The sequence below is a fragment of the Dipodomys merriami genome, unplaced genomic scaffold, assembly GCF_024711535.1.
Source record: "Dipodomys merriami isolate MVZ:Mamm:240054 unplaced genomic scaffold, mDipMer1.0.p SCAF_287, whole genome shotgun sequence".
Lineage (NCBI taxonomy): Eukaryota > Metazoa > Chordata > Mammalia > Rodentia > Heteromyidae > Dipodomys > Dipodomys merriami.
In genome coordinates this window covers 1,218,513-1,233,453 of record NW_027204348.1, presented here as the reverse complement: position 1 = coordinate 1,233,453, position 14,941 = coordinate 1,218,513, and the positions used below count along the sequence as shown (strand labels likewise).

The window sequence follows — 14,941 nt, the reverse complement described above, 5'->3', positions numbered from 1 at the left end:
AGAATCCCTGTGGCTCCAGTGTGGAAGGCCAGCCTTGAGCAAAAGCAGCTCACAGACTGTGCCCATATCCTCAGTTCATGGTCTGGGACTGGGAACAAACAGCCATACACAATGATCTGTGCAGCCATGCAGCTAAAGCAGGTCACCCTCTTGTCTCCAACTGAATTGGACATTGTTCCCTGGGAAAAGGGCTGGGGGAGCTGCTATCTTCTTGACTCCGCCCATGCTGTTTGCATCACAGGATTCTGGCCAAACCCCTATTCTTTCATTGTTCTTTCTGACCAATGAGATAGAAGAATGGTGGCCACACCCACATTCCATGCTGCCTGGTAGCACCAGGATTCCCTCTGTTAGTTTACACCACTACCAGCAGTTGAGGAAGGTATAGATGGCTGAGTGGTGAGAAGAGACTCAAGGCGACTGGAATATAGAAGGCAATTGAGATGCCTCCTTAGTCCCCAGTCCCCTCACCGCCTTCCCAACGTTCAGAATTTCAGACCAGGCAATGGCACCCTGCCAGGCTGTGTAAAGCCCCAACTTGGTCAATGGCCTTGGTTCTTTGAGGCCATGTGTCTGCAATGCCACTGCCATTCCTGCTCGCCCCACCTGGAGCAGCCTCAAGCAACTTCTCCCAGGAGCACATGTGAGTGGCTGCCCAAAACCACCCCTACCCTGGGTCAGACACCCCACTGAGGGCACCAAGACCCGCTACATGTTTCCTTTCCCTGGCTCTGAGGAGCCACCTTTCTGTTTTGGGCACTTCTGAAACAGAGCCTCTATATGCTCTGGCTGGGCTGGATTGATGTCCTCCTATCTGTGACAGGTATGTTCCACGGGGCCTGGTCATCTGTAGTTGCATTGGTAGACATGTAGCAACATGCACAGTCATCGATTTAGATGGATTATCTCAAACATTTAGTCCACAGCAGCCGATTCTTTTTTTTTTTTTTTAATTGTGAAGATACTGTCCAGAGGGGTTAAAATTACATGGGCAAGATATGAGTACATATCTTATCAAGCATTGTAGCCTCCTTTGTTTTCCCTTCCCATCCCATCCTTCCCCCCCCCCACCGGACCATCCCCCTCCCCCAACCAGAGTTGTCAAGTTCAGTTTCGACATACCACTTCTACATCTCATTGTTGCAATGGGTCCAACTTTAGTCCCTATTTCAATGATTTGTTTTTTCCCTTCCCCTCTATAAATTATAACAACATCAAATACAGTGAAAGCAGGGATTATACCGTGGGGGAGGGATATAAAAAGCAACAAATAAATAATCTTATGAATGTACTAGAAACAATCGTATGAAAGAAAAAAAATGAATAGATATCTTAGGGTTCTTTTCACTAACATGAATTTATCTGAACTTTTATGCTTGACTCAGATATATACTAGTTATTGCAAATAAGGGAAAACATGGGACCTATGTTTCTTTGGTTCTGGCTTACTTCACTTAATATAATCTTTTCCAAGTCTTTCCATTTCCTAACAAATAGAGCAATATCATTCATTCTGATGGAGACATAGAATTCCATTGTGTATATATAACCCATTTTTTTGATCCATTCATCTACCGAAGGGCATCTGGGTTGCTTCCATATCTTAGCTATGGTAAAAAAAGGCTGCAATAAACATAGTTGTGCTGGTAGCTTTAGTGTGGTCTTCTTTGTAAACATTTGGGTAAGTGCCCAAAAGTGGGATTGCTGGATCATAGGGGAGCTCTATGTTGAGTGCTTTGAGGAACCCCCATACAGCTTTCAAGAGTGGTTGAACAAATTTACACTCCCACCAACAATGAAGTAAGGTTCCCTTCTGTCCCCATCCCCTCCAGAATCTGTTATCAGAGTTCTTCATTATAGCCATTCTAACTGGGGTGAGGTGGTATCTCGATGTTGTTTTGATTTGCATTTCTTTTATGGCTAGAGAGGTTGAGCATTTCTTCATTAGTCTATTGGCCATCCTTCTTTCCTCTTCAGAGAAGTTTCTCTTTAAGGCTTTAGCCTTATTTATTGGGTAGTTGTTTCTTTGAGGATTTGTTGTTGGGGGATTTAATTTTTTGAATTCCAAGTATATTTTAGATATGAGACCCTTGTCTCTAGTATGGCTAGTGAAGATTTTCTCCCAATCCGTGGGCTTTCTATTGATCTTTCTAGCTATGTCCTTTGCCATGCATAAGCTCTGCAACTTCGTGCAATCCCATTTGTCCAACCTTTCTTTGATTTCTTATGTTTCTGTGTCTCTATTAAAAAAAATTCAATCTGTGCCAAGGAGACCTAGGATTTCTCCTATTCCATCCTGCAATGTTTTCAGAGTGTCTGCTTTGACTCCGAGGTCTTTGATCCATTTGGAGTTGATTCTGGTGCAGGGTGATATATAAGGATCTAGCTTTAGTTTTCTACAAGTAGTTAACCAATTTTGCCAGCACCCTTTACTGAAGAGGCTGTCTTCTTCCATTCTATTATTTTAGCTCCCTTATCGAATAGTAGTTGGCTATATGTCTGTAGGTTCATTTCTGCGTTTTCAATTTTATTCCATTGGTCCTGAGGTCTGTTCTTATGCCAGTACCAAGCTGTTTTGATTACAATTGCTTTGTAGTAGAGTTTGAAATTTGGTATGATATTCCTCCAGCACAGTTTTTTCTGTTGAGGGTCGTTAGCTATTCGGGGTCTTTTATTGTCCTCTATGAATTATTTGATTGCCTCTTCTATTTCCTTGAAGAATGAGGTTGGAATATTGATAGGTATCGCACTGAATTTGTAGAGAGCCTTGGGAAGGATTGCAGTTTTCACGATGTTGATCTTTCCAATCCATGAGCATGGGAGTTTTTGCCACTTTCTAAGATCTCTTTTGATTTCCTTTTTCAGGTTTTTAAAATTTTCATCATAGAGATCCTTCACTTCTTTCGTTAAGTTAATTCCTAGGTATTTTATTTTTTGTGGGGCTATTATGAATGGAGATGCTTTCCTAATTTCAGCCACACTTTTCTCATTGTTGGCTTTTCTGTAAAAGCCATTGATTTTGAGGGGTTAAATTTATACCCTGCTTCTTTGCCAAAGTTTTGAATCAGCTTGAGTAATTTGGGAGTGGAGTCTATTGGATTCTTTAAATACAAGATCATGACATCTGCAAACACGGAGAGTTTTACTTCTTCTTTCCCTATTTGGATCCCCTTTACGTTTGCATCTTGTCGTATTCCTGTAGCTAGGCATTCTAATACTAGATTGAAGAGAAGTGGAGAAAGTGGACCTTCTTGTCTCGTTCCTGAGTTAAGAGGAAATGGCTTTAGTTTTTCACCATTAAGTATAATGCTGACTGTAGGTTTGTCATATATAGTCTTTATTGTATTGAGGAAAGTTCCATTGATTCCTAATTTTTCCAGAACCATCATCATAAAGGGGTGTTGGATCTTGTCAAATGCTTTTTCTGCATCTATTGAGATAACCAGGTGGTTCTTATCTTTGCTCCTCTTGATGTGATGAATTATATTAATTGATTTGCGTATATTGACCCAGCTTTGCATCCCTGAAATGAATTCTGTTTGATCATGGTGTAGAATTTTTTCAATGAATTGTTGAATTTGATTGGCCAACATTTTGTTGAGATGTTTTGCATCAATGTTCATCAAATAAATGGGTCTATAGTCATCTTTCTGTGATGTGTCCCTGCCTGGTTTGGGCATGAGGGTTGTTATGGCTTCATAGAATGAGTTCGGTAGTGAACTTTCTCTTTCAATTTCATTGATGATTTGGAGGAGTGTTGGTGTGAGCTGTGTTTTCAAGGGCTTATAGAATTATCCTGTAAAGCCATCTGGTCCTGGGCTTTTCTTAGATGGGAGGTGTGTTATTGATGTTTCTATCTCAATGCTTGATATGAGCCTGTTAAGATGGTATAACTCATCTTGGTTTAGTTTTGGCATGTCAATATTTGCTAGGAAAAGGTCCATTTCTGCCAAGTTCTCAAACTTATTAGCATAAAGTTTTGAGAAGTATTCCCTTATAATGTTCTGAATCTTGGTTGTTTCTGTGGTGATGTTTCCATTCTCATCTCTGAGTTTATTTATTTGGGTGTGTTCTCTTCTTTTTCTTATAAGATTTGCTAAGAGTCTGTCAATTTTGTTAATATTTTGGAAGTAACAAATCTTTGTTTTGTTGATTCTTTCTATGATTTTTTTGGATTCTAATTCATTTAATTATGATTTAATTTTAATTATTTCTTACCATCTACTGGATTGGGGATCATCTTGCTGCTCTTTTTCAAGGAGACTCAGATGTTTCATTAAATGGTTGGTTTCAGATCTCTCCAATTTGTTGATGTATGAACTCAGAGCTATAAACTTGCCTGTGAGTACTGCCTTTGCTGTGTCCCAAAGGAGCTGGTAATTTATGTGTTCATCAACATTTGAATTTCTTTTCTAATCTCTTCCATGACCCACTCGTGATTCAGCAGTGTGTTGTCCCAGTGTGTTACAGGATTTTCTCTGTTGGCTTTTCCTATTGAGTTTTAATTTTTTACCCTTGTGGCCTGAGAGAATGCAAGGTATTACTTCAATGTTTCTGAAAAGAGATAAAAAAGTACACACACATATACCCCTAAAATAAAAATTATGAGAGGAAGAAAAAAATTAATAGAAAAAAGTTAAAGTAAAAAATTAAAAATTAAAAAAACTTTTAGAAAAAAATTATAAAAGGTTCAAAAAAAGAGTTCTTTGATTTTTTTGTGGGGTATGAGAAGGTCCTGTATGTCCCTTGTGTTCTTAACCTGTCTCTTTTTGGAGAGACTGGTCTACTTGTGTTTGATTTTCCCTGGCTTGAATGGTTTCTTAAGTCAGTTTGAGCAGGCAGAAAAATCACAGCAGACGATTCTTGACCACAGGTGAAGCTCTGGGTAGGTTCGTAACAATCAGACCTCATTCTCCTCACAGGACAGTTGTGAGGAAACAAGGGATTTATACAGAGGGATCTCTGGAGCATGGCTAGGAACAGAGGAAGTAGTCTTCAGATAAGGTTCTCGGCAATTCTTTGAAGAAATGACAGGAAGATAGCCAGAAAGGGCTCAGGCAAGGCCTGTTATTAATTGTGCAACAGATGTGGGATTATGAAACAAAACATGGCTCTCTCTCATCATTACCCTATCCCCATGAGGAAGATGATCCTTCACTGTGTTGAGTTTTGCAGCTGGAGATACCAAGGCAGAGAGAAGCCAGGTGACCTACTTATGACTTCAACTTCAGAGGAAGCTCTGCCTGACTTTGCTACCATGCTCCCTAGGACAATGGGTGCTATTCACTCCGCTTCTTGTGGTAGGAAGTCCACTTCTTGTCAGTCGTGGGGCTAGAATTCTAGGCATGGGCGATGTTCCCAAAAGCCTCAGCAAAAGGCTAGTGTTCTACCACTTGAACCCACAACACTACTTCTGATTTTCTGGTGGTTCTTTGGAGATAAGAGTCTCACAGATGTTCCTGCCTGGGCTGGTTATGAACCATGATCCTCATATCTCAGCTTCCTGTGTAGTTAGGATTAGAATTCTGAGCCACTGGCACCAGACTTAATTGTAATTCTGACTTTTTTCTCTCTCTCTCTTTCACAAGAACTGGTCAAATGGGTGCTGGAGGAGGGGGCCCAGCATCCCCATGTGGCTGGAACCCAAGGTTGGCCCTCTCATTCTGGAGGTTGGCTGTGGGTCAGGAGCTGTCTCCTCAGCTTGTTGAAACAGCTCCATGAGATAAGCCCTTCTGTTACCTGGCTAGACCATAACAGTTATTCATTGTCCATCCAGCCTTACTAGACTTATTGTATTGTATTGCTTTCTACATCATTTTCTAGCAGTTGGCCAAAATTATGATACGTAGTTACAGAATGAAAGTAATGCCATCTTAAGAAAGTTATTTAGGGCTCTGGTAATGTGGCTTCCTAGTACGGTGATTGCCTAGCATCCATGAAACCCTGGGTTCAATTCCTTAGTAACACACACACACACACACACACACACACACACACACACATACACACACACACACACAAAACCACTGGAAGTGGTGCTGTAAAAATGATAGAGAGCTAGCATTGAGCAAGAAAAAAAAAGCTCAGGAAAATTCCCTACCCCTGAGTTTATGCCCCTCGACTGGCAAAAAGAACAAAAACAAATCAAATCAAAACAAAACAAAAACATTCAGTTAGTAAATGCAAAATAAATAACCCAAACTTGGAATATATAATTGCTCCTTCCATACTGACACCTGACAAAAGTTCCTAATTCATGTACTTTACTTATATGAGGATACAGTGTTGAAAAAAGTTACAGCAATTAATGCCAGGGATGTGCTTAGATGTCAGGTAACGTTTAATTCTGGAAATTCAACCATTCCTGGATTTGTGTCATCACTGCTAATCACAAAGAGGATGGTAGGCTATGTGTGATTTTGAAATCTTTTTGGTCAGTTATGGCACCAAAAATGCAGAGGCTAATTAATAGTTGTGAAAGAAAATAAGGAATAACTCCAGATAGAAGGAATAAATGATAGTAATTAAGGTATACCAGAAACTGTTCTTGAGAACCATTTTTGGTTATTGTAGAACTAGTTGTCAGCTAGGCTGTTCCTCATTGCCTTTAGCATTCTAAATCTCTTAGGCTAGCTCTTAATCTCTGTGTGATAAATGTATCTCCTTCTATGCTATTCTTTCACACCTTATCTCCTTTGCTTTCTAAAAATCTTATTCTTTCTATATTTCTCTATGAACATTTTCTGATACTAAATACACCTATACAGATGGCAGAGGATGCTAATGTAAGGGTCCCATAGCTCATCAGTCATTAATGTAACAAAATGGAAAGGAGGACATATTTATTGCTACTTCAATTTTTCTGAAATGCTGCAATATCATTTGTTTAAAATTTCCATTCTTTGTCTACACAGTGTCATTCAGTGCACATAAATGCAAATATGAGCCAGGTGTTGGTGGTTTACTCCTGTAATCCTAGCTACTCAGGAGGTTGAGACCAAATGATTGTGGTTCAAAGCCAGCCTGGTCAGGAAAGTCCACGAGACCCTAACCTTCAATTAACCACCAGAAACCCGGAGGTGGTGCTCTAGCTTAGCACCCAGGATCAGAGTTCAAGCCCCACAACCAACAAAAAAGGTGAAATATGACTTTAAGTTTCCCCAAAAGGAATGACAAGTTCAATAATCTTCCCAAACAAAAAAATTCCAAAATGATTCAGTGCACTTTTGCTGAGTTATGTTATGGATTCTTTTCTGGACATATGCTCTAAAAACAAATCATTTAACTAGGGATACAGGTGGACCCATTTCAACAATGAGATGTACAAGTCGTTATGTCGAAAACCGAACTTTACAAAGTTGGTGGGGGGGAGGATCGGGTATGGGGAGGGGGGAATATGGGAAGGGATGGGAAGGGGAAACAAAGAGGAGGCAACAACGATTGATAAGAAATGTACTCATTATCTTGCCCATGTAATTGTAACTCCTCTGTACGGTATGCTCACAATAATAAAGAAAGAGAAAATTTGTAAAATATTAGCTTTACAATAAACTTCATCTAATATTTCTCGTTTGAAAAGAGAAGTCTATACAGTTGATGTCACTTTGCTTAATTACTATCTTAGTTTAAAGCCAAACCAGGCAGGAGAGTCTGTCAAACTCTTATTTGTAATTACACAGCAAAAAAGCCAGAAGTGGAGTTTTGGTTCAAGCAATAGAGTACTAGCTTTGGGGGTAGGTGAGCAGGAAAGAAAACTGTTCAGGGACAGGGTTCAGCCTCTGGGTTCAAGCCCCAGAACCAACAAAAGCTAAACACAAAAGCAAACAAAAAAACAGATATTTCATTGGGACCCTCCTTAAAGGAGTATTGGTCTGAGAAGTGGCTCCTTTTGCTGATCATACGCACTGGATGCTTTTTTGGAATCCTTATTGCTCTGGAGAACTCAGGACCAAACTAAAGTAATTGATAACTGACTTCTGCAACAAAAGAATCATCTCAGGGGTGAAATATCCATCCACAAAACACTATAAAACATCCATGTCTTTGTTTCTTTGCAGTAGAATTTTTTTGGGTCCAGTCTTGGGCCTGAACTCTGGGCCTGGACACTTTACCTCAGCTCTTCAACTCAAGGCTAGCGCTCTAGCACTTGAGCCACAGCACCACTTCTGGCTTATTTTTGCTTATGTGGTGCTTAGGAACCTAACCCAGGGCCTCAGGCATGCAAGGCAAATGCTCTACCACAGAGCCAACTTCCCAGCCCCTGCAGAAGAACATATTTAAAACAACGTTATTTCTTTTTGTTCTATGCTGGCCATCAAATGGCACCTTATATCTTTTTGTAATACTCTCAACTAGAAGTTTACAGAAAAATTATATATAAGTAAAAACACACTAGAAAAAGTTAGGGACAGAGTTTCCTTCAAGCCTTCGGATTCTCTTCTTTTACAGTAAAAAGGAAAGCACAAGTTAACTTGAACTTTGTCAATCCTCTATGTTCCATTCCTCTACTGGGATCATTTTCCATATCCAGTAACAGTTACTTCCAGAAACAATCTATGGTGCTGCTTGAGGTATAATGAATGATTTCTGGCTTCACCTAAATAACACAAGAACACATTTGGACCTGATGTAACACGTGTTTCAGAGACAATTTAGTAAAGAGAAAACATGAAATTTATATTACTTATAAATACATTATTCATGAGTATATTGAATTCAAAATTTGTAAATTCTCTGTAAATTGAGGCAAATTTTAAAGAGGAAGAAGGTTCCCAGATCATTTTTTTGTGAGTATATGTGCTGCACATTATTTCCCAAGTGTACATGAATTTGTTAACTCGTGTTAACTATAGCAATAATAAGAGAAAGGGAAATTCTGTGTTTAAGTATAAGGGTTCAATACACTATAGAAGACTCTACAAATAAGACCACATTGAAACAATAAAGCCAAGTTCAGTATGTAGATTTATGAGACTGATATAGAGAAAGCATTACTCCTACGTGGAACACGAAGTATGAGGCCACTCCCTTCTTAATCACGATTGCTAATGACATAACTTTGTAGAAATTAAAATGGAAGAATAATTCTGTTTCCAATGCAAGTCAGATATAAGAGCATGGATTTAATAAGGAAAAAAATTCCATCTTGAGAGAGCAGGGATTATACTAGCCATCAACTGGTGGATAAGATCACATTTTTTTCTTTCCTTTACTTATATATTTTTTGTTGGTGGTGGTCTTGGCACTTGAATTGTGGGCCTGGGCACTGTCCCTCTCCTATTCCGCTCAAGGATAATGCTCTACCACTTTAGCCACAGTGCGGCTTCCAGTTTTCTTGCAGTAAATTGGAGAAAAGAGTCTCCTGGTCTTTTCTACCTGGGCTGGCTTTGAACCCCAAATCCTCAGATCTCACCATCATCCAGCTTAGGATCACATTTCTAACAGTGTACATTCAACATATGTAATGTGTATGTTAATCTATCTTTATATGAATTCTTGAGTTAAAAAATCTGGGCTACAATTTAGACTTTACACTCAAAAAAAATGTTTGTAGTTTAAAAGTTGTTTCTACTGGATAAATGAAACCTAAGTATGTAAAGGAGTCTGGGAAGTTCAGATTGCATCCAGCCTGGGCAGAACAGTGTTTGAGACACTATCTATAATTAACCAGCCAAAAGCTAGATTGGAAGATTGGCTCAGGTGATGGAATAACAGTCATGAGCAAGAATGATGAATAAGAGCTTGAGGCTTTTGCATACGTACATATAAACATACACATACACACAGAGGCACTTGTATGTACACACACATATACACAAATGAATCAACTATCAGAATATGTAGAAAAGTTAGAAAACAATAGAAAGTATGTCCTGAGTGAGACTAGAATCAAGTGATAATTTTTAAAATTAGAAAATCCTAAAGTGAACTTTCTTCAAAAAAGTTTGAGAATATTACGTAAGTAGGGACCAGAGATAGTAAGAGAGTCAAGTAATCCATATTAAAGGGATAGGTTCCATGGAGGAATGAATCAGAGACCCGGCAGGTGCATTTGAAAATGTTCATACCCTATGTCAAATGTTAGAACATCTTTGAAAATAGTGCATGAACAGTCTGAGAAGTCTAGTGGATAATATCACTGGAGAAGTTCAGAATTGATAGTCTGTATCTAGATTAAATAAACCAAGAAGGGACTGGGAAGGTGGCTCCGTGGTAGAGTGCTTGCCTTGCATGCATGAAGCCCTGGGTTTGATTCCTCAGCACCACATAAGCAAAAAAAAAAGCCGGAAGTGGCTCTGTGGCTCAAGTGGTAGAGCACTAGCCTTGAGCTGAAGAGCTGAGGGACAACATCCAGGCCCAAAGTTCAGGCCCCATTACCGGACCCAAAAATAAATAAACAAACAAACAAACAGATAAATAAATAAATAAACCAAGAAACTATGGTGGGGCAATGTGATACAAGCCTTGAATTCTAGCACTCAAACTGACAGGAGATTAGAGACTGGAATTACTACTGGTACCTTCCCTGGACCAGGTAGTATAATTTTGTCTTAATAAAACAAACCAAACAAGAAATGAATACACAATTGGAAATTTGGGCTAATTTTTTCATTATGCTTTGAGAAGCCAAGTTTTCTATTGAAATACAACTGGTATATAATCCTCTTGTGTTTTATTTTATTTTTTTCTTTTTTTAACTCTTTTTTTTGGTTCCGGTTGTGGGGCCTGAACTCTGGGCCTGGGCACTGTCCCTTATCTCTTCAGCTCAAGGCTAGCCCTCTACCACTTGAGCCACAGCACCACTTCCAGCTTTTTTTCCTTTTTGCTTATGTTGTGCTGAGGAATTGAACCCAGGGCCTCATGCATTCGAGGCAAGTGCTCTACCACTAAGCCACCTTCCCATCCCCTCCTCAGTTGTGTTTTAAATGCGCTCTTCATTACAGAACATTCAGAGATGCAAAGTGGTTCATGATTCCCATCCAAAATTTGAAAAAGTAAGTAATCATCATTCTGTTAGATTACAAGGAAAGGCTTAAGGATTACAAAAGCTTAAGCCTGTAGGAATAGCAAAGATCACCTAATGTAGGTCTTTATAGATCTTGCTAAATAGGAGTTTAGACTTCAAAAAATATTTTGGTTTCATTTGTAATTTCATATTCTATAGGATACTACAAAATTCTTTTTAGGTAGAGGGTTTAATTGACAAATTTACAGATGTTTCTTGCATTCTATTTACCTAGCATATTGTTTCAAGCGAGTTATAATTAGAACTCAGTTAATAGATAATTCTAACTGTTCATGTAGAAAATGATAATGTGAATAATTTAGACTGAGTTGCCAAGAAATTGATGATATTAATTTATAAATTTAGAAAAAGCAATTTTTGAGGCTTTAATATAACATGGTATGAAGAGAATAATTGTGTGACATCTTCTTTCTTCTACCTGTATGTAACACAGGAAGCAATTTCCTTAATTATATGCCTCTGTATACAGTGAGAAAAATGCTAGGATTTGGGTTTGTTTTTATTTTTGTTTTTGTTTTATTGCTTTGTCATAGGGCTTGAACTCTGGACCTGGACACTGTCCCTGAGCCTGTTAAGCTCAAGGCTTGTGCCGTACCACTTCAACCTCAGTACCACTTGTGTCTGGCTTTTGCTGAGAAGTTTATTGGAGATAACAATCTAGGGAACCTTCCTGCCTGGGTGGGCTTTGAACTGTAATCTTCCAATCTTAGCATCCTGAATATCTATGATAGTAAAAAAGTATAAATATAAATAATATTTTCAAGAATACCAGTGGAGGAAAAATGATGCAACCCAGTATATTGTGGTGTTCTTTCCAGAACATGGAGGGCATCACATTAGCAAGGTGTAATATTTTTCCCAATAGAAATAAGCTATTTGTGATGTGAATTAAGGGAATTTTGAGGCGCACCCTACAAGTTGGAAACTGTTGGTCTAGGATGACTTTATGGCATGAATTTTGGGATTGATGATCATAGAAATAATAGCTTAATCTGATAAACAATTGCTTACTCTTGAAGAATTAATTATAACCGATGCTTTCTAGTTTTATCCTATACCAGAATGTGGCTATTTTTCTCTTCACTTCTCAATCTGTAACACCCACTGCAAAATGCATCTATTGCAGAATTACATAACATGCAAACAGGTACTATTTTGAATCTCCCAGGTATGGAATGTTGAGAATTTGAAAGTGAGTAGTTATTAGTCATAGGAATTTTGAAGAACACACATATTCTGTGCTCTTAACAACTTATTTACTTTTAAAAGTTATGGGTTTCCATAGAATTAAATGGTTTTCGGTTTTAGTATGAGAAAGTACTAATTTATTCTTTTTGAAAATATTGGCAAGTATATTGTGAAAAAATTATCTAGTTTGATAACATTCAAGTTGATGGCCCTCTGATAAAGAAGGGGTAATTAATTCAAATTATATGCCAAATAGTACTGAATTTTTAAAAAGTTACTACATAAAGAATAATATTTACTATACCAATACAGTGAAATTTTATTTCATACAGCTTATTTTTTAAATTTAATTTTAATGTGAAAGTGATGTACAGTGAGTTAGCAATTGTAAGTCAGTGAATACATAACTTTTCAAACTTGTTATGCCCTCTCTCATTTTTTCTCACATTTTTCCTTCACACCCAAACCCCTCACACGTTGTAATGTACATTTCCAACATATTGTCTTCGGAGTATTACTATTGCATTGGTTTGCATTTTGTCCTTTATCTCGCCATTTTGTTGTTTCTCTTCCCTTCCCTAATTAAGGTAAATGTATACACAATACACAGGGTACCAAAATCAAACACAGTAGGAGTTATACCATAGGGGAAAAACCCAAGGAAAATAGAAATCACATAGTACATTAAAAACAACAACTGCAAATAAATATCTCTTTCCATATCTTGGAGTTCATTTTGCTCAGCATCAGCTTATATGTTCATATATATGCATAACAAAGCCACTGGAAAATAATAGTTTCATGGATACTATATCATGAAAACAACATGTTAACTGTTTTTGACTGTTTTTGATGGTAAACGTGGAATTAGGATTGGTAAATTTGCGATTCTAATAAAGGAGTTTCAAAAGTGTTTTAAAATTATGACAGGTAAATTTTAATTGTTCTAACTTTTAATTTGGCCTATTAAGAAAATTTAAAATTGCCTGGGAAAATAGGCTTTCATGCAAAGAAATCCATGGAGACTTAACTGAGAGGGAGCAATGTGGGTAAGGTGGCTCATTTTCACAGTAAACAAACAAACCTCACAAACCTTGCTGTAAATCCAGTAGGTTCCCATGAGAATTGTCCTTACCCAAGAAATATACTCTTACTGTGTGAAACAAGATTGTAGTGGAATTTAAATTCAAAGTTTTTTTTTTTAATAAGACATCAAAATTTGTGAATTGACCTTTAATTACTACACAGTAATTCTCTTGAAAAGATTACTTGGGTCAAAATATTTAGGGAGAAAATGTCCTCCACAATGAAAGAACGTATTGAGTTTACACTTCTCTGTTTTAATACTTTCCACAATGTCTTTGCACGTGAAGCACTGAAACACAGAAAAATATCTGATTGGATACTTCAATGATTTTACATTTCTAAGTAGCTCAAAAATATAATATCTTTATTAACATGAGATAGTGAAAACTCCTTTTATTACATAAGCCAAAAAGTTTGGGGATCAGAAAAGAATTGAGCAAATAGAAAAGTTAAGAAAACACGTTATTAGAAGCCCTAGCTAAGCGTTTTGGTTTCAGCAGTGGAGGGGGCCAAAACTTTTTATTTAGTGATATAGATTGTATTAATGTTTTTGCTACCTAAAGTGATTTTACAGAGCTTATTTGGCTCAGTATAATGCAGAACAAATTGAATGAAGACATGAAAATAAATTCCACCTCCAAATAAAAGAGTTTTCAAAGAGAAACCATGAAGATGTAGCATTGGGGACGCCTTATAGTCCTTCAGCTTCACTAGAATTGAAGCCAAGAACCTGTGATTAATTGGAAATCAGGCAAGAGCTAAGAAGAGGACATAGAAGGAGGACATAGAAGTACTGTCCTTTGTAAAAGACAATATCATCCAAGGAATTGGTGATTTAACTCTATTCTTCTCCATACATCTTGTTGAGCAAATACAATACCAAGAGGAAAATAACCTATTGGAATAATTTTGCAAAGAATAACTTCACTGTTCCTGATATGGTATCTAAGGAGATTCTTAAGAGAGAAGATAAAAGTTTTAAGAGAGAAGATACAAGTGGAGTATTCTTAGGTTTCCTCTAAGCATCTTGTTAGCAAAATATCTTTGAGGTTAGAAGTGATTGAACCAAATAGTGGTGGAATACTTATTTTTGTGGGCACTTTAGACACAAGAAGATTACAAGGTAAAAGAAAAAAGAAAAAATTATAGCTAAATATTTGTGATTATAGGTTCTTGGAATGGATTTTTGGAGACAAAGTTTTGCATTAGCGTTGGTCCTCATTAACATAGTTGTTGGTTTTTCGTGGCAACCAAATGAAAAGGGGAAGTTTAATGGACTCGCTTGAACAAGTAAACAGCATGATAGAAAATAATGGCAAATAATATTTAATGAATTATTTTGAACAATTACTTTGTGAGAACAAAGAAGGAAAGATATAATTCAAAATCACTTGACGTTATTAAAAGTATGAAAATGGAGTAGTGAGGAGATTGAGAGAAAACAGAGAGGACTGTTTTCTCTCCAGTGGAGTAATACGTACTTGATCTTGTTTCTTCCATTCTGTCTTCACAAGCTATTAAGTGTGACTCAGGACTGGAGTATCCATTTCAGACAAAGAGCACTCGCAGAAGAAAATATTTGCCGAAGATATAGGTGATTTTTAACCTTAGACAATGTTTTTAAATCTGGTCAAAATTCTC

The 14,941-nt window shown here is 37.5% G+C and overlaps 1 long non-coding RNA gene across 1 annotated transcript in view; it reads left to right on the top strand.

The window, feature by feature from the left end:
* The first annotated feature begins 378 nt into the window (after window positions 1–378).
* LOC138838664 (uncharacterized) overlaps window positions 379–14,941 on the top strand; it is a 50,766-nt gene continuing 36,203 nt past the window's right edge. Inside the window, exon 1 of the long non-coding RNA XR_011375703.1 lies at window positions 379–643. This is a non-coding gene — a long non-coding RNA (uncharacterized lncRNA). The remainder of the gene's footprint in view (window positions 644–14,941) is intronic.